At 31.6% G+C, this 20,775-nt stretch overlaps 10 non-coding genes across 10 annotated transcripts; all 10 read left to right on the forward strand.

Moving 5' to 3' along the window:
- Positions 1-1,047: 1,047 nt before the first annotated feature.
- Positions 1,048-1,119, forward strand: TRNAW-CCA (transfer RNA tryptophan (anticodon CCA)). The gene has a single exon. It is a non-coding gene; the product is annotated as a tRNA-Trp (tRNA).
- A 1,150-nt stretch (positions 1,120-2,269) lies between these two features.
- Positions 2,270-2,341, forward strand: TRNAW-CCA (transfer RNA tryptophan (anticodon CCA)). Its single transcript has one exon. It is a non-coding gene; the product is annotated as a tRNA-Trp (tRNA).
- Positions 2,342-3,484: 1,143 nt separating this feature from the next.
- On the forward strand, positions 3,485-3,556 carry TRNAW-CCA (transfer RNA tryptophan (anticodon CCA)). Its single transcript has one exon. It is a non-coding gene; the product is annotated as a tRNA-Trp (tRNA).
- A 1,150-nt stretch (positions 3,557-4,706) lies between these two features.
- On the forward strand, positions 4,707-4,778 carry TRNAW-CCA (transfer RNA tryptophan (anticodon CCA)). The gene has a single exon. It is a non-coding gene; the product is annotated as a tRNA-Trp (tRNA).
- A 1,143-nt stretch (positions 4,779-5,921) lies between these two features.
- On the forward strand, positions 5,922-5,993 carry TRNAW-CCA (transfer RNA tryptophan (anticodon CCA)). Its single transcript has one exon. It is a non-coding gene; the product is annotated as a tRNA-Trp (tRNA).
- Positions 5,994-7,143: 1,150 nt separating this feature from the next.
- On the forward strand, positions 7,144-7,215 carry TRNAW-CCA (transfer RNA tryptophan (anticodon CCA)). Its single transcript has one exon. It is a non-coding gene; the product is annotated as a tRNA-Trp (tRNA).
- A 2,330-nt stretch (positions 7,216-9,545) lies between these two features.
- TRNAW-CCA (transfer RNA tryptophan (anticodon CCA)) lies at positions 9,546-9,617 on the forward strand. Its single transcript has one exon. It is a non-coding gene; the product is annotated as a tRNA-Trp (tRNA).
- A 1,150-nt stretch (positions 9,618-10,767) lies between these two features.
- Positions 10,768-10,839, forward strand: TRNAW-CCA (transfer RNA tryptophan (anticodon CCA)). Its single transcript has one exon. It is a non-coding gene; the product is annotated as a tRNA-Trp (tRNA).
- Positions 10,840-15,571: 4,732 nt separating this feature from the next.
- TRNAW-CCA (transfer RNA tryptophan (anticodon CCA)) lies at positions 15,572-15,643 on the forward strand. The gene has a single exon. It is a non-coding gene; the product is annotated as a tRNA-Trp (tRNA).
- Positions 15,644-19,812: 4,169 nt separating this feature from the next.
- TRNAW-CCA (transfer RNA tryptophan (anticodon CCA)) lies at positions 19,813-19,884 on the forward strand. Its single transcript has one exon. It is a non-coding gene; the product is annotated as a tRNA-Trp (tRNA).
- Positions 19,885-20,775: the final 891 nt, after the last annotated feature.

Raw genomic sequence — 20,775 nt, forward strand, 5'->3', positions numbered from 1 at the left:
AAACTGATACCTATATCACTAGCACATAGTCATTAAATATCTCACCTTCTTATCAGTTCTCATAATTATAATACTAAAAATATCCAGTTTAGATTAAACTTTTCTTGAAGACCAACTCTAAATGTCTGTAATGTACCAATACATTTAAAAGCAATTAGCTTTTCTGGATCAATTTTGGATCACTGCCGTCACTTGTCTTTTTTAGAAATACATTTAGTACCAATTTGATTTTAAAGATGACTTTTTCCATTCACATGACGTATACTATGAGGCATAAAAACTCTACACTGAAGGAAAAACCAGAATACATATCTTTTTGTTTTGTTACCAAAGATGTAGGCTTGTTTGCTTGACAACTACCTAATTCAAGGTTTAGCATAAGCAGATGAACTATTTGTAATATAAACCACCAGAAAATCTACTGAATCAGTTTTAATAAGAGGCAACGTTAGCTCATCTGACTCAAGATTAGAAGGTTGCGTGTTCAAATCACGTCAGGGTCGGTTATCATTTTGAAGATAAAATGCTCTATTCTGCCCAAAAATACTATACTAGAAACTAATTACCAAGATTGTTATCTACTTTCAATAATGTGATTATACCTCAAACTGATACCTATATCACTAGCACATAGTCATTAAATAACTCACATTCTTATCAGTTCTCATAATTATTATACAAAAAATATCCAGTTTAGAGAATACGTTACTTGAAGGCCAACTCTAAATGTCTGTAATGTAACAATACATTTAAAAGCAATTAGCTTTTCTGGATCAATTTTGGATCACTACCATCACTTGTCTATTTTAACAATACATTTAGTACCAATTTGATTTTATGGATGACTTTTTCCATTCAAATGACCTATACTGTGATGAATAAAAATTATACACTAAAGGAAAAACCACCAGACATATCTTTTTGTTTTGTTACCGAGGATGTAGGTTTGTTTGCTTGACAACTACCTAATTCAAGGTTTAGTATAAGCAGATGATCTATTTGTAATATAAACCACCAGAAAAATCTACAGAAACTGATTTAACAAGAGACCTCGTGGCGCAACGGTAGAGCGTCTGACTCCAGATCAGAAGGTTGCGTGTTCAAATCACGTCGGGGTCAGTTGTCATTTTGAAGATTAAATGCTCTTTTCTGCCAAAAAAATACTATACAAGAAACTAAATACTAAGAATGCTGTCTACTTTCAATAATGTGATTATAGCTCAAACTGATACCTATATCACTAGCACATAGTCATTAAATATCTCACCTTCTTATCAGTTCTCATAATTATAATACTAAAAATATCCAGTTTAGATTAAACTTTTCTTGAAGGCCAACTCTAAATGTCTGTAATGTAACAATACATTTAAAAGCAATTAGCTTTTCTGGATCAATTTTGGATCACTGCCGTCTCTTGTCTTTTTTAGAAATACATTTAGTACCAATTTGATTTTAAAGATGACTTTTTCCTTTCACATGACGTATACTATGAGGCATAAAAACGCTACACTGAAGGAAAAACCAGAATACATATCTTTTTGTTTTGATACCAAGGATGTAAGCTTGTTTGCTTGACAACTACCTAATTCAAGGTTTAGCATAAGCAGATGAACTATTTGTAATATAAACCACCAGAAAATCTACTGAATCAGTTTTAATAAGAGGCAACGTTAGCTCATCTGACTCAATATTAGAAGGTTGCGTGTTCAAATCACGTCAGGGTCGGTTATCATTTTGAAGATAAAATGCTCTATTCTGCCCAAAAATACTATACTAGAAACTAATTACCAAGATTGTTATCTACTTTCAATAATGTGATTATACCTCAAACTGATACCTATATCACTAGCACATAGTCATTAAATAACTCACATTCTTATCAGTTCTCATAATTATTATACAGAAAATATCCAGTTTAGAGAATATGTTACTTGAAGGCCAACTCTAAATGTCTGTAATGTAACAATACATTTAAAAGCAATTAGCTTTTCTGGATCAATTTTGGATCACTACCATCACTTGTCTATTTTAACAATACATTTAGTACCAATTTGATTTTATGGATGACTTTTTCCATTCAAATGACCTATACTGTGATGAATAAAAATTATACACTAAAGGAAAAACCACCAGACATATCTTTTTGTTTTGTTACCAAGGATGAAGGTTTGTTTGCTTGACAACTACCTAATTCAAGGTTTAGTATAAGCAGATGATCTATTTGTAATATAAACCACCAGAAAAATCTACTGAATCGAATTTAACAAGTGACCTCGTGGCGCAACAGTAGCGCATCTGACTCCAGATCAGAAGGTTGCGTGTTCAAATCACGTCGGGGTCAGTTTGAAGATAAAATGCTCTTTTCTGCCAAAAAAATACTATACAAGAAGCTAAATACTAAGATTGCTGTCTACTTTCAATAATGAGATTATAGCTCAAACTGATACCTATATCACTAGCACATAGTCATTAAATATCTCACCTTCTTATCAGTTCTCATAATTATAATACTAAAAATATCCAGTTTAGATTAAACTTTACTTGAAGGCCAACTCTAAATGTCTGTAATGTAACAATACATTTAAAAGCAATTAGCTTTTCTGGATCAATTTTGGATCACTGCCGTCACTTGTCTTTTTTAGAAATACATTTAGTACCAATTTGATTTTAAAGAGGACTTTTTCCATTCACATGACGTATACTATGAGGCATAAAAACTCTACACTGAAGGAAAAACCAGAATACATATCTTTTTGTTTTGTTACCAAGGATGTAGGTTTGTTTGCTTGACAACTACCTAATTCAAGGTTTAGCATAAGCAGATGAACTATTTGTAATATAAACCACCAGAAAATCTATTGAATCAGTTTTAATAAGAGGCAACGTTAGCTCATCTGACTCAAGATTAGAAGGTTGCGTGTTCAAATCACGTCAGGGTCGGTTATCATTTTGAAGATAAAATGCTCTATTCTGCCCAAAAATACTATACTAGAAACTAATTACCAAGATTGTTATCTACTTTCAATAATGTGATTATACCTCAAACTGATACCTATATCACTAGCACATAGTCATTAAATAACTCACATTCTTATCAGTTCTCATAATTATTATACAAAAAATATCCAGTTTAGAGAATACGTTACTTGAAGGCCAACTCTAAATGTCTGTAATGTAACAATACATTTAAAAGCAATTAGCTTTTCTGGATCAATTTTGGATCACTACCATCACTTGTCTATTTTAACAATACATTTAGTACCAATTTGATTTTATGGATGACTTTTTCCATTCAAATGACCTATACTGTGATGAATAAAAATTATACACTAAAGGAAAAACCACCAGACATATCTTTTTGTTTTGTTACCGAGGATGAAGGTTTGTTTGCTTGACAACTACCTAATTCAAGGTTTAGTATAAGCAGATGATCTATTTGTAATATAAACCACCAGAAAAATCTACAGAAACACATTTAACAAGAGACATCGTGGCGCAACAGTAGCGCGTCTGACTCCAGATCAGAAGGTTGCGTGTTCAAATCACGTCGGGGTCAGTTGTCATTTTGAAGATTAAATGCTCTTTTCTGCCAAAAAAATACTATACAAGAAACTAAATACTAAGAATGCTGTCTACTTTCAATAATGTGATTATAGCTCAAACTGATACCTATATCACTAGCACATAGTCATTAAATATCTCACCTTCTTATCAGTTCTCATAATTATAATACTAAAAATATCCAGTTTAGATTAAACTTTACTTGAAGGCCAACTCTAAATGTCTGTAATGTAACAATACATTTAAAAGCAATTAGCTTTTCTGGATCAATTTTGGATCACTGCCGTCTCTTGTCTTTTTTAGAAATACATTTAGTACCAATTTGATTTTAAAGATGACTTTTTCCATTCACATGACGTATACTATGAGGCATAAAAACGCTACACTGAAGGAAAAACCAGAATACATATCTTTTTGTTTTGATACCAAGGATGTAAGCTTGTTTGCTTGACAACTACCTAATTCAAGGTTTAGCATAAGCAGATGAACTATTTGTAATATAAACCACCAGAAAATCTACTGAATCAGTTTTAATAAGAGGCAACGTTAGCTCATCTGACTCAATATTAGAAGGTTGCGTGTTCAAATCACGTCAGGGTCGGTTATCATTTTGAAGATAAAATGCTCTATTCTGCCCAAAAATACTATACTAGAAACTAATTACCAAGATTGTTATCTACTTTCAATAATGTGATTATACCTCAAACTGATACCTATATCACTAGCACATAGTCATTAAATAACTCACATTCTTATCAGTTCTCATAATTATTATACAAAAAATATCCAGTTTAGAGAATACGTTAATTGAAGGCCAACTCTAAATGTCTGTAATGTAACAATACATTTAAAAGCAATTAGCTTTTCTGGATCAATTTTGGATCACTACCATCACTTGTCTATTTTAACAATACATTTAGTACCAATTTGATTTTATGGATGACTTTTTCCATTCAAATGACCTATACTGTGATGAATAAAAATTATACACTAAAGGAAAAACCACCAGACATATCTTTTTGTTTTGTTACCAAGGATGAAGGTTTGTTTGCTTGACAACTACCTAATTCAAGGTTTAGTATAAGCAGATGATCTATTTGTAATATAAACCACCAAAAAAATCTACTGAATCGAATTTAACAAGTGACCTCATGGCGCAACGGTAGCGCATCTGACTCCAGATCAGAAGGTTGCGTGTTCAAATCACGGCGGGGTCAGTTTGAAGATAAAATGCTCTTTTCTGCCAAAAAAATACTATACAAGAAACTAAATACTAAGATTGTTGTCTACTTTCAATAATGTGATTATAGCTCAAACTGATACCTATATCACTAGCACATAGTCATTAAATATCTCACCTTCTTATCAGTTCTCATAATTATAATACTAAAAATATCCAGTTTAGATTAAACTTTTCTTGAAGACCAACTCTAAATGTCTGTAATGTACCAATACATTTAAAAGCAATTAGCTTTTCTGGATCAATTTTGGATCACTGCCGTCACTTGTCTTTTTTAGAAATACATTTAGTACCAATTTGATTTTAAAGATGACTTTTTCCATTCACATGACGTATACTATGAGGCATAAAAACTCTACACTGAAGGAAAAACCAGAATACATATCTTTTTGTTTTGTTACCAAAGATGTAGGCTTGTTTGCTTGACAACTACCTAATTCAAGGTTTAGCATAAGCAGATGAACTATTTGTAATATAAACCACCAGAAAATCTACTGAATCAGTTTTAATAAGAGGCAACGTTAGCTCATCTGACTCAAGATTAGAAGGTTGCGTGTTCAAATCACGTCAGGGTCGGTTATCATTTTGAAGATAAAATGCTCTATTCTGCCCAAAAATACTATACTAGAAACTAATTACCAAGATTGTTATCTACTTTCAATAATGTGATTATACCTCAAACTGATACCTATATCACTAGCACATAGTCATTAAATAACTCACATTCTTATCAGTTCTCATAATTATTATACAAAAAATATCCAGTTTAGAGAATACGTTACTTGAAGGCCAACTCTAAATGTCTGTAATGTAACAATACATTTAAAAGCAATTAGCTTTTCTGGATCAATTTTGGATCACTACCATCACTTGTCTATTTTAACAATACATTTAGTACCAATTTGATTTTATGGATGACTTTTTCCATTCAAATGACCTATACTGTGATGAATAAAAATTATACACTAAAGGAAAAACCACCAGACATATCTTTTTGTTTTGTTACCGAGGATGTAGGTTTGTTTGCTTGACAACTACCTAATTCAAGGTTTAGTATAAGCAGATGATCTATTTGTAATATAAACCACCAGAAAAATCTACAGAAACTGATTTAACAAGAGACCTCGTGGCGCAACGGTAGAGCGTCTGACTCCAGATCAGAAGGTTGCGTGTTCAAATCACGTCGGGGTCAGTTGTCATTTTGAAGATTAAATGCTCTTTTCTGCCAAAAAAATACTATACAAGAAACTAAATACTAAGAATGCTGTCTACTTTCAATAATGTGATTATAGCTCAAACTGATACCTATATCACTAGCACATAGTCATTAAATATCTCACCTTCTTATCAGTTCTCATAATTATAATACTAAAAATATCCAGTTTAGATTAAACTTTTCTTGAAGGCCAACTCTAAATGTCTGTAATGTAACAATACATTTAAAAGCAATTAGCTTTTCTGGATCAATTTTGGATCACTGCCGTCTCTTGTCTTTTTTAGAAATACATTTAGTACCAATTTGATTTTAAAGATGACTTTTTCCTTTCACATGACGTATACTATGAGGCATAAAAACGCTACACTGAAGGAAAAACCAGAATACATATCTTTTTGTTTTGATACCAAGGATGTAAGCTTGTTTGCTTGACAACTACCTAATTCAAGGTTTAGCATAAGCAGATGAACTATTTGTAATATAAACCACCAGAAAATCTACTGAATCAGTTTTAATAAGAGGCAACGTTAGCTCATCTGACTCAATATTAGAAGGTTGCGTGTTCAAATCACGTCAGGGTCGGTTATCATTTTGAAGATAAAATGCTCTATTCTGCCCAAAAATACTATACTAGAAACTAATTACCAAGATTGTTATCTACTTTCAATAATGTGATTATACCTCAAACTGATACCTATATCACTAGCACATAGTCATTAAATAACTCACATTCTTATCAGTTCTCATAATTATTATACAAAAAATATCCAGTTTAGAGAATACGTTACTTGAAGGCCAACTCTAAATGTCTGTAATGTAACAATACATTTAAAAGCAATTAGCTTTTCTGGATCAATTTTGGATCACTACCATCACTTGTCTATTTTAACAATACATTTAGTACCAATTTGATTTTATGGATGACTTTTTCCATTCAAATGACCTATACTGTGATGAATAAAAATTATACACTAAAGGAAAAACCACCAGACATATCTTTTTGTTTTGTTACCAAGGATGAAGGTTTGTTTGCTTGACAACTACCTAATTCAAGGTTTAGTATAAGCAGATGATCTATTTGTAATATAAACCACCAGAAAAATCTACTGAATAGAATTTAACAAGTGACCTCGTGGCGCAACGGTAGCGCATCTGACTCCAGATCAGAAGGTTGCGTGTTCAAATCACGTCGGGGTCAGTTTGAAGATAAAATGCTCTTTTCTGCCAAAAAAATACTATACAAGAAACTAAATACTAAGATTGTTGTCTACTTTCAATAATGTGATTATAGCTCAAACTGATACCTATATCACTAGCACATAGTCATTAAATATCTCACCTTCTTATCAGTTCTCATAATTATAATACTAAAAATATCCAGTTTAGATTAAACTTTACTTGAAGGCCAACTCTAAATGTCTGTAATGTAACAATACATTTAAAAGCAATTAACTTTTCTTGATCAATTTTGGATCACTGCCGTCACTTGTCTTTTTTAGAAATACATTTAGTACCAATTTGATTTTAAAGATGACTTTTTCCATTCACATGACGTATACTATGAGGCATAAAAACTCTACACTGAAGGAAAAACCAGAATACATATCTTTTTGTTTTGTTACCAAAGATGTAGGCTTGTTTGCTTGACAACTACCTAATTCAAGGTTTAGCATAAGCAGATGAACTATTTGTAATATAAACCACCAGAAAATCTACTGAATCAGTTTTAATAAGAGGCAACGTTAGCTCATCTGACTCAAGATTAGAAGGTTGCGTGTTCAAATCACGTCAGGGTCGGTTATCATTTTGAAGATAAAATGCTCTATTCTGCCCCAAAATACTATACTAGAAACTAATTACCAAGATTGTTATCTACTTTCAATAATGTGATTATACCTCAAACTGATACCTATATCACTAGCACATAGTCATTAAATAACTCACATTCTTATCAGTTCTCATAATTATTATACAAAAAATATCCAGTTTAGAGAATACGTTACTTGAAGGCCAACTCTAAATGTCTGTAATGTAACAATACATTTAAAAGCAATTAGCTTTTCTGGATCAATTTTGGATCACTACCATTACTTGTCTATTTTAACAATACATTTAGTACCAATTTGATTTTATGGATGACTTTTTCCATTCAAAAGACCTTTACTGTGATGAACAAAAATTATACACTAAAGGAAAAACCACCAGACATATCTTTTTGTTTTGTTACCGAGGATGTAGGTTTGTTTGCTTGACAACTACCTAATTCAAGGTTTAGTATAAGCAGATGATCTATTTGTAATATAAACCACCAGAAAAATCTACAGAATCAGATTTAACAAGAGACCTTGTGGCGCAAGGTTGCGTGTTCAAATCACGTCGGGGTCAGTTTGAAGATAAAATGCTCTTTTCTGCCAAAAAAATACTATACAAGAAACTAAATACTAAGATTGTTGTCTACTTTCAATAATGTGATTATAGCTCAAACTGATACCTATATCACTAGCACATAGTCATTAAATATCTCACCTTCTTATCAGTTCTCATAATTATAATACTAAAAATATCCAGTTTAGATTAAACTTTACTTGAAGACCAACTCTAAATGTCTGTAATGTACCAATACATTTAAAAGCAATTAGCTTTTCTGGATCAATTTTGGATCACTGCCGTCACTTGTCTTTTTTAGAAATACATTTAGTACCAATTTGATTTTAAAGATGACTTTTTCCATACACATGACGTATACTATGAGGCATAAAAACTCTACACTGAAGGAAAAACCAGAATACATATCTTTTTGTTTTGTTACCAAAGATGTAGGCTTGTTTGCTTGACAACTACCTAATTCAAGGTTTAGCATAAGCAGATGAACTATTTGTAATATAAACCACCAGAAAATCTACTGAATCAGTTTTAATAAGAGGCAACGTTAGCTCATCTGACTCAAGATTAGAAGGTTGCGTGTTCAAATCACGTCAGGGTCGGTTATCATTTTGAAGATAAAATGCTCTATTCTGCCCAAAAATACTATACTAGAAACTAATTACCAAGATTGTTATCTACTTTCAATAATGTGATTATACCTCAAACTGATACCTATATCACTAGCACATAGTCATTAAATAACTCACATTCTTATCAGTTCTCATAATTATTATACAAAAAATATCCAGTTTAGAGAATACGTTACTTGAAGGCCAACTCTAAATGTCTGTAATGTAACAATACATTTAAAAGCAATTAGCTTTTCTGGATCAATTTTGGATCACTACCATCACTTGTCTATTTTAACAATACATTTAGTACCAATTTGATTTTATGGATGACTTTTTCCATTCAAATGACCTATACTGTGATGAATAAAAATTATACACTAAAGGAAAAACCACCAGACATATCTTTTTGTTTTGTTACCGAGGATGTAGGTTTGTTTGCTTGACAACTACCTAATTCAAGGTTTAGTATAAGCAGATGATCTATTTGTAATATAAACCACCAGAAAAATCTACAGAAACTGATTTAACAAGAGGCCTCGTGGCGCAACGGTAGAGCGTCTGACTCCAGATCAGAAGGTTGCGTGTTCAAATCACGTCGGGGTCAGTTGTCATTTTGAAGATTAAATGCTCTTTTCTGCCAAAAAAATACTATACAAGAAACTAAATACTAAGAATGCTGTCTACTTTCAATAATGTGATTATAGCTCAAACTGATACCTATATCACTAGCACATAGTCATTAAATATCTCACCTTCTTATCAGTTCTCATAATTATAATACTAAAAATATCCAGTTTAGATTAAACTTTACTTGAAGGCCAACTCTAAATGTCTGTAATGTAACAATACATTTAAAAGCAATTAGCTTTTCTGGATCAATTTTGGATCACTGCCGTCTCTTGTCTTTTTTAGAAATACATTTAGTACCAATTTGATTTTAAAGATGACTTTTTCCATTCACATGACGTATACTATGAGGCATAAAAATGCTACACTGAAGGAAAAACCAGAATACATATCTTTTTGTTTTGATACCAAGGATGTAAGCTTGTTTGCTTGACAACTACCTAATTCAAGGTTTAGCATAAGCAGATGAACTATTTGTAATATAAACCACCAGAAAATCTACTGAATCAGTTTTAATAAGAGGCAACGTTAGCTCATCTGACTCAATATTAGAAGGTTGCGTGTTCAAATCACGTCAGGGTCGGTTATCATTTTGAAGATAAAATGCTCTATTCTGCCCAAAAATACTATACTAGAAACTAATTACCAAGATTGTTATCTACTTTCAATAATGTGATTATACCTCAAACTGATACCTATATCACTAGCACATAGTCATTAAATAACTCACATTCTTATCAGTTCTCATAATTATTATACAAAAAATATCCAGTTTAGAGAATACGTTACTTGAAGGCCAACTCTAAATGTCTGTAATGTAACAATACATTTAAAAGCAATTAGCTTTTCTGGATCAATTTTGGATCACTACCATCACTTGTCTATTTTAACAATACATTTAGTACCAATTTGATTTTATGGATGACTTTTTCCATTCAAATGACCTATACTGTGATGAATAAAAATTATACACTAAAGGAAAAACCACCAGACATATCTTTTTGTTTTGTTACCAAGGATGAAGGTTTGTTTGCTTGACAACTACCTAATTCAAGGTTTAGTATAAGCAGATGATCTATTTGTAATATAAACCACCAGAAAAATCTACTGAATCGAATTTAACAAGTGACCTCGTGGCGCAACGGTAGCGCATCTGACTCCAGATCAGAAGGTTGCGTGTTCAAATCACGTCGGGGTCAGTTTGAAGATAAAATGCTCTTTTCTGCCAAAAAAATACTATACAAGAAACTAAATACTAAGATTGTTGTCTACTTTCAATAATGTGATTATAGCTCAAACTGATACCTATATCACTAGCACATAGTCATTAAATATCTCACCTTCTTATCAGTTCTCATAATTATAATACTAAAAATATCCAGTTTAGATTAAACTTTACTTGAAGACCAACTCTAAATGTCTGTAATGTACCAATACATTTAAAAGCAATTAGCTTTTCTGGATCAATTTTGGATCACTGCCGTCACTTGTCTTTTTTAGAAATACATTTAGTACCAATTTGATTTTAAAGATGACTTTTTCCATTCACATGACGTATACTATGAGGCATAAAAACTCTACACTGAAGGAAAAACCAGAATACATATCTTTTTGTTTTGTTACCAAAGATGTAGGCTTGTTTGCTTGACAACTACCTAATTCAAGGTTTAGCATAAGCAGATGAACTATTTGTAATATAAACCACCAGAAAATCTACTGAATCAGTTTTAATAAGAGGCAACGTTAGCTCATCTGACTCAAGATTAGAAGGTTGCGTGTTCAAATCACGTCAGGGTCGGTTATCATTTTGAAGATAAAATGCTCTATTCTGCCCAAAAATACTATACTAGAAACTAATTACCAAGATTGTTATCTACTTTCAATAATGTGATAATACCTCAAATTGATACCTATATCACTAGCACATAGTCATTAAATAACTCACATTCTTATCAGTTCTCATAATTATTATACAAAAAATATCCAGTTTAGAGAATACGTTACTTGAAGGCCAACTCTAAATGTCTGTAATGTAACAATACATTTAAAAGCAATTAGCTTTTCTGGATCAATTTTGGATCACTACCATTACTTGTCTATTTTAACAATACATTTAGTACCAATTTGATTTTATGGATGACTTTTTCCATTCAAAAGACCTTTACTGTGATGAACAAAAATTATACACTAAAGGAAAAACCACCAGACATATCTTTTTGTTTTGTTACCGAGGATGTAGGTTTGTTTGCTTGACAACTACCTAATTCAAGGTTTAGTATAAGCAGATGATCTATTTGTAATATAAACCACCAGAAAAATCTACTGAATCGAATTTAACAAGTGACCTCGTGGCACAACGGTAGCGCATCTGACTCCAGATCAGAAGGTTGCGTGTACAAATCATGTCGGGGTCAGTTTGAAGATAAAATGCTCTTTTCTGCCAAAAAAATACTATACAAGAAACTAAATACTAAGATTGTTGTCTACTTTCAATAATGTGATTATAGCTCAAACTGATACCTATATCACTAGCACATAGTCATTAAATATCTCACCTTCTTATCAGTTCTCATAATTATAATACTAAAAATGTCCAGTTTAGATTAAACTTTACTTGAAGGCCAACTCTAAATGTCTGTAATGTAACAATACATTTAAAAGCAATTAGCTTTTCTTGATCAATTTTGGATCACTGCCGTCACTTGTCTTTTTTAGAAATACATTTAGTACCAATTTGATTTTAAAGATGACTTTTTCCATTCACATGACGTATACTATGAGGCATAAAAACTCTACACTGAAGGAAAAACCAGAATACATATCTTTTTGTTTTGTTACCAAAGATGTAGGCTTGTTTGCTTGACAACTACCTAATTCAAGGTTTAGCATAAGCAGATGAACTATTTGTAATATAAACCACCAGAAAATCTACTGAATCAGTTTTAATAAGAGGCAACGTTAGCTCATCTGACTCAAGATTAGAAGGTTGCGTGTTCAAATCACGTCAGGGTCGGTTATCATTTTGAAGATAAAATGCTCTATTCTGCCCCAAAATACTATACTAGAAACTAATTACCAAGATTGTTATCTACTTTCAATAATGTGATTATAGCTCAAACTGATACCTATATCACTAGCACATACTCATTAAATAACTCACATTCTTATCAGTTCTCATAATTATTATACAAAAAATATCCAGTTTAGAGAATACGTTACTTGAAGGCCAACTCTAAATGTCTGTAATGTAACAATACATTTAAAAGCAATTAGCTTTTCTGGATCAATTTTGGATCACTACCATTACTTGTCTATTTTAACAATACATTTAGTACCAATTTGATTTTACGGATGACTTTTTCCATTCAAAAGACCTTTACTGTGATGAACAAAAATTATACACTAAAGGAAAAACCACCAGACATATCTTTTTGTTTTGTTACCGAGGATGTAGGTTTGTTTGCTTGACAACTACCTAATTCAAGGTTTAGTATAAGCAGATGATCTATTTGTAATATAAACCACCAGAAAAATCTACAGAATCAGATTTAACAAGAGACCTTGTGGCGCAAGGTTGCGTGTTCAAATCACGTCGGGGTCAGTTTGAAGATAAAATGCTCTTTTCTGCCAAAAAAATACTATACAAGAAACTAAATACTAAGATTGTTGTCTACTTTCAATAATGTGATTATAGCTCAAACTGATACCTATATCACTAGCACATAGTCATTAAATATCTCACCTTCTTATTAGTTCTCATAATTATAATACTAAAAATATCCAGTTTAGATTAAACTTTACTTGAAGGCCAACTCTAAATGTCTGTAATGTAACAATACATTTAAAAGCAATTAGCTTTTCTGGATCAATTTTGGATCACTGCCATCACTTGTCTTTTTTAGAAATACATTTAGTACCAATTTGATTTTAAAGATGACTTTTTCCATTCACATGACGTATACTATGAGGCATAAAAACTCTACACTGAAGGAAAAACCAGAATACATATCTTTTTGTTTTGTTAAGAAAGATGTAGGCTTGTTTGCTTGACAACTACCTAATTCAAGGTTTAGCATAAGCAGATGAACTATTTGTAATATAAACCACCAGAAAATCTACTGAATCAGTTTTAATAAGAGGCAACGTTAGCTCATCTGACTCAAGATTAGAAGGTTGCGTGTTCAAATCACGTCAGGGTCGGTTATCATTTTGAAGATAAAATGCTCTATTCTGCCCCAAAATACTATACTAGAAACTAATTACCAAGATTGTTATCTACTTTCAATAATGTGATTATACCTCAAACTGATACCTATATCACTAGCACATAGTCATTAAATAACTCACATTCTTATCAGTTCTCATAATTATTATACAAAAAATATCCAGTTTAGAGAATACGTTACTTGAAGGCCAACTCTAAATGTCTGTAATGTAACAATACATTTAAAAGCAATTAGCTTTTCTGGATCAATTTTGGATCACTACCATTACTTGTCTATTTTAACAATACATTTAGTACCAATTTGATTTTACGGATGACTTTTTCCATTCAAAAGACCTTTACTGTGATGAACAAAAATTATACACTAAAGGAAAAACCACCAGACATATCTTTTTGTTTTGTTACCGAGGATGTAGGTTTGTTTGCTTGACAACTACCTAATTCAAGGTTTAGTATAAGCAGATGATCTATTTGTAATATAAACCACCAGAAAAATCTACAGAATCAGATTTAACAAGAGACCTTGTGGCGCAAGGTTGCGTGTTCAAATCACGTCGGGGTCAGTTTGAAGATAAAATGCTCTTTTCTGCCAAAAAAATACTATACAAGAAACTAAATACTAAGATTGTTGTCTACTTTCAATAATGTGATTATAGCTCAAACTGATACCTATATCACTAGCACATAGTCATTAAATATCTCACCTTCTTATTAGTTCTCATAATTATAATACTAAAAATATCCAGTTTAGATTAAACTTTACTTGAAGGCCAACTCTAAATGTCTGTAATGTAACAATACATTTAAAAGCAATTAGCTTTTCTGGATCAATTTTGGATCACTGCCATCACTTGTCTTTTTTAGAAATACATTTAGTACCAATTTGATTTTAAAGATGACTTTTTCCATTCACATGACGTATACTATGAGGCATAAAAACTCTACACTGAAGGAAAAACCAGAATACATATCTTTTTGTTTTGTTAAGAAAGATGTAGGCTTGTTTGCTTGACAACTACCTAATTCAAGGTTTAGCATAAGCAGATGAACTATTTGTAATATAAACCACCAGAAAATCTACTGAATCAGTTTTAATAAGAGGCAACGTTAGCTCATCTGACTCAAGATTAGAAGGTTGCGTGTTCAAATCACGTCAGGGTCGGTTATCATTTTGAAGATAAAATGCTCTATTCTGCCCAAAAATACTATACTAGAAACTAATTACCAAGATTGTTATCTACTTTCAATAATGTGATTATACCTCAAACTGATACCTATATCACTAGCACATAGTCATTAAATAACTCACATTCTTATCAGTTCTCATAATTATTATACAAAAAATATCCAGTTTAGAGAATACGTTACTTGAAGGCCAACTCTAAATGTCTGTAATGTAACAATACATTTAAAAGCAATGATCTTTTCTGGATCAATTTTGGATCACTACCATCACTTGTCTATTTTAACAATACATTTAGTACCAATTTGATTTTATGGATGACTTTTTCCATTCAAATGACCTATACTGTGATGAATAAAAATTATACACTAAAGGAAAAACCACCAGACATATCTTTTTGTTTTGTTACCGAGGATGTAGGTTTGTTTGCTTGACAACTACCTAATTCAAGGTTTAGTATAAGCAGATGATCTATTTGTAATATAAACCACCAGAAAAATCTACTGAATCGAATTTAACAAGAGACCTCGTGGCGCAACGGTAGAGCGTCTGACTCCAGATCAGAAGGTTGCGTGTTCAAATCACGTCGGGGTCAGTTGTCATTTTGAAGATTAAATGCTCTTTTCTGCCAAAAAAATACTATACAAGAAACTAAATACTAAGAATGCTGTCTACTTTCAATAATGTGATTATAGCTCAAACTGATACCTATATCACTAGCACATAGTCATTAAATAACTCACATTCTTATCAGTTCTCATAATTATTATACAAAAAATATCCAGTTTAGAGAATACGTTACTTGAAGGCCAACTCTAAATGTCTGTAATGTAACAATACATTTAAAAGCAATTAGCTTTTCTGGATCAATTTTGGATCACTACCATCACTTGTCTATTTTAACAATACATTTAGTACCAATTTGATTTTATGGATGACTTTTTCCATTCAAATGACCTATACTGTGATGAATAAAAATTATACACTAAAGGAAAAACCACCAGACATATCTTTTTGTTTTGTTACCAAGGATGAAGGTTTGTTTGCTTGACAACTACCTAATTCAAGGTTTAGTATAAGCAGATGATCTATTTGTAATATAAACCACCAGAAAAATCTACTGAATCGAATTTAACAAGTGACCTCGTGGCACAACGGTAGCGCATCTGACTCCAGATCAGAAGGTTGCGTGTACAAATCATGTCGGGGTCAGTTTCAAGATAAAATGCTCTTTTCTGCCAAAAAAATACTATACAAGAAACTAAATACTAAGATTGTTGTCTACTTTCAATAATGTGATTATAGCTCAAACTGATACCTATATCACTAGCACATAGTCATTAAATATCTCACCTTCTTATCAGTTCTCATAATTATAATACTAAAAATATCCAGTTTAGATTAAACTTTACTTGAAGGCCAACTCTAAATGTCTGTAATGTAACAATAAATTTAAAAGCAATTAGCTATTCTTGATCAATTTTGGATCACTGCCGTCACTTGTCTTTTTTAGAAATACATTTAGTACCAATTTGATTTTAAAGATGACTTTTTCCATTCACATGACGTATACTATGAGGCATAAAAACTCTACACTGAAGGAAAAACCAGAATACATATCTTTTTGTTTTGTTACCAAAGATGTAGGCTTGTTTGCTTGACAACTACCTAATTCAAGGTTTAGCATAAGCAGATGAACTATTTGTAATATAAACCACCAGAAAATCTACTGAATCAGTTTTAATAAGAGGCAACGTTAGCTCATCTGACTCAAGATTAGAAGGTTGCGTGTTTAAATCACGTCAGGGTCGGTTATCATTTTGAAGATAAAATGCTCTATTCTGCCCCAAAATACTATACTAGAAACTAATTACCAAGATTGTTATCTACTTTCAATAATGTGATTATACCTCAAACTGATACCTATATCACTAGCACATAGTCATTAAATAACTCACATTCTTATCAGTTCTCATAATTATTATACAAAAAATATCCAGTTTAGAGAATACGTTACTTGAAGGCCAACTCTAAATGTCTGTAATGTAACAATACATTTAAAAGCAATTAGCTTTTCTGGATCAATTTTGGATCACTACCATTACTTGTCTATTTTAACAATACATTTAGTACCAATTTGATTTTATGGATGACTTTTTCCATTCAAAAGACCTTTACTGTGATGAACAAAAATTATACACTAAAGGAAAAACCACCAGACATATCTTTTTGTTTTGTTACCGAGGATGTAGGTTTGTTTGCTTGACAACTACCTAATTCAAGGTTTAGTATAAGCAGATGATCTATTTGTAATATAAACCACCAGAAAAATCTACAGAATCAGATTTAACAAGAGACCTTGTGGCGCAAGGTTGCGTGTTCAAATCACGTCGGGGTCAGTTTGAAGATAAAATGCTCTTTTCTGCCAAAAAAATACTATACAAGAAACTAAATACTAAGATTGTTGTCTACTTTCAATAATGTGATTATAGCTCAAACTGATACCTATATCACTAGCACATAGTCATTAAATATCTCACCTTCTTATTAGTTCTCATAATTATAATACTAAAAATATCCAGTTTAGATTAAACTTTACTTGAAGGCCAACTCTAAATGTCTGTAATGTAACAATACATTTAAAAGCAATTAGCTTTTCTGGATCAATTTTGGATCACTGCCATCACTTGTCTTTTTTAGAAATACATTTAGTACCAATTTGATTTTAAAGATGACTTTTTCCATTCACATGACGTATACTATGAGGCATAAAAACTCTACACTGAAGGAAAAACCAGAATACATATCTTTTTGTTTTGTTACCAAAGATGTAGGCTTGTTTGCTTGACAACTACCTAATTCAAGGTTTAGCATAAGCAGATGAACTATTTGTAATATAAACCACCAGAAAATCTACTGAATCAGTTTTAATAAGAGGCAACGTTAGCTCATCTGACTCAAGATTAGAAGGTTGCGTGTTCAAATCACGTCAGGGTCAGTTATCATTTTGAAGATAAAATGCTCTATTCTGCCCAAAAATACTATACTAGAAACTAATTACCAAGATTGTTATCTACTTTCAATAATGTGATTATACCTCAAACTGATACCTATATCACTAGCACATAGTCATTAAATAACTCACATTCTTATCAGTTCTCATAATTATTATACAAAAAATATCCAGTTTAGAGAATACGTTACTTGAAGGCCAACTCTAAATGTCTGTAATGTAACAATACATTTAAAAGCAATTAGCTTTTCTGGATCAATTTTGGATCACTACCATTACTTGTCTATTTTAACAATACATTTAGTACCAATTTGATTTTATGGATGACTTTTTCTATTCAAAAGACCTTTACTGTGATGAACAAAAATTATACACTAAAGGAAAAACCACCAGACATATCTTTTTGTTTTGTTACCGAGGATGTAGGTTTGTTTGCTTGACAACTACCTAATTCAAGGTTTAGTATAAGCAAATGATCTATTTGTAATATAAACCACCAGAAAAATCTACAGAATCAGATTTAACAAGAGACCTTGTGGTGCAACGGGAGCGCGTCTGACTCCAGATCAGAAGGTTGCGAGTTCAAATCACATCGGGGTCAGTTGTCATTTTGAAGATTAAATGCTTTTTTCTGCCAAAAAAATACTATACAAGAAACTAAATACTAAGATTGCTGTCTACTTTCAATAATGTGATTATAGCTCAAACTGATACCTATATCACTAGCACATAGTCATTAAATATCTCACCTTCTTATCAGTTCTCATAATTATAATACTAAAAATATCCAGTTTAGATTAAACTTTACTTGAAGGCCAACTCTAAATGTCTATAATGTAACAATACATTTAAAAGCAATTAGCTTTTCTGGATCAATTTTGGATCACTGCCGTCACTTGTCTTTTTTAGAAATACATTTAGTACCAATTTGATTTTAAAGAGGACTTTTTCCATTCACATGACGTATACTATGAGGCATAAAAACTGTACACTGAAGGAAAAACCAGAATACATATCTTTTTGTTTTGTTACCAAGGATGTAGGTTTGTTTGCTTGACAACTACCTAATTCAAGGTTTAGCATAAGCAGATGAACTATTTGTAATATAAACCACCAGAAAATCTACTGAATCAGTTTTAATAAGAGGCAACGTAAGCTCATCTGACTCAAGATTAGAAGGTTGCTTGTTCAAATCACGTCAGGGTCGGTTATCATTTTGAAGATAAAATGCTCTATTCTGCCCAAAAATATTATACTAGAAACTAATTACCAAGATTGTTATCTACTTTCAATAATGTGATTATACCTCAAACTGATACCTTTATCACTAGCACATAGTCATTAAATAACTCACATTCTTATCAGTTCTCATAATTATTATACAAAAAATATCCAGTTTAGAGAATACGTTACTTGAAGGCCAACTCTAAATGTCTGTAATGTAACAATACATTTAAAAGCAATTAGCTTTTCTGAATCAAATTTGGATCACTACCATCACTTGTCTATTTTAACAATACATTTAGTACCAATTTGATTTTATGGATGACTTTTTCCATTCAAATGACCTATACTGTGATGAATAAAAATTATACACTAAAGGAAAAACCACCAGACATATCTTTTTGTTTTGGTACCGAGGATGTAGGTTTGTTTGCTTGACAACTACCTAATTCAAGGTTTAGTATAAGCAGATGATCTATTTGTAATATAAACCACCAGAAAAATCTACAGAATCAGATTTAACAAGAGACCTCGTGGCGCAACGGTAGCGCGTCTGACTCCAGATCAGAAGGTTGTGTGTTCAAATCACGTTGGGGTCAGTCGTCATTTTGAAGAATAAATGCTCTTTTCTGCCAAAAAAATACTATACAAGAAACTAAAAACTAAGATTGCTGTCTACTTTCAATAATGTGATTATAGCTCAAACTGATACCTATATCACTAGCACATAGTCATTAAATATCTCACCTTCTTATCAGTTCTCATGATTATAATACTAAAAATATCCAGTTTAGATTAAACTTTACTTGAAGGCCAACTCTAAATGTCTGTAATGTAACAATACATTTAAAAGCAATTAGCTTTTCTGGATCAATTTTGGATCACTGCCGTCACTTGTCTTTTTTAGAAATACATTTAGTACCAATTTGATTTTAAAGATGACTTTTTCCATTCACATGACGTATACTATGAGGCATAAAAACTCTACACTGAAGGAAAAACCAGAATACATATCTTTTTGTTTTGTTACCAAAGATGTAGGCTTGTTTGCTTGACAACTACCTAATTCAAGGTTTAGCATAAGCAGATGAACTATTTGTAATATAAACCACCAGAAAATCTACTGAATCAGTTTTAATAAGAGGCAACGTTAGCTCATCTGACTCAAGATTAGAAGGTTGCGTGTTCAAATCACGTCAGGGTCGGTTATCATTTTGAAGATAAAATGCTCTATTCTGCCCCAAAATACTATACTAGAAACTAATTACCAAGATTGTTATCTACTTTCAATAATGTGATTATACCTCAAACTGATACCTATATCACTAGCACATAGTCATTAAATAACTCACATTCTTATCAGTTCTCATAATTATTATACAAAAAATATCCAGTTTAGAGAATACGTTACTTGAAGGCCAACTCTAAATGTCTGTAATGTAACAATACATTTAAAAGCAATTAGCTTTTCTGGATCAATTTTGGATCAC

The sequence above is a fragment of the Taudactylus pleione genome, unplaced genomic scaffold, assembly GCF_031769625.1.
Source record: "Taudactylus pleione unplaced genomic scaffold, aTauple2 ptg000393l, whole genome shotgun sequence".
NCBI classification, from domain to species: domain Eukaryota; kingdom Metazoa; phylum Chordata; class Amphibia; order Anura; family Myobatrachidae; genus Taudactylus; species Taudactylus pleione.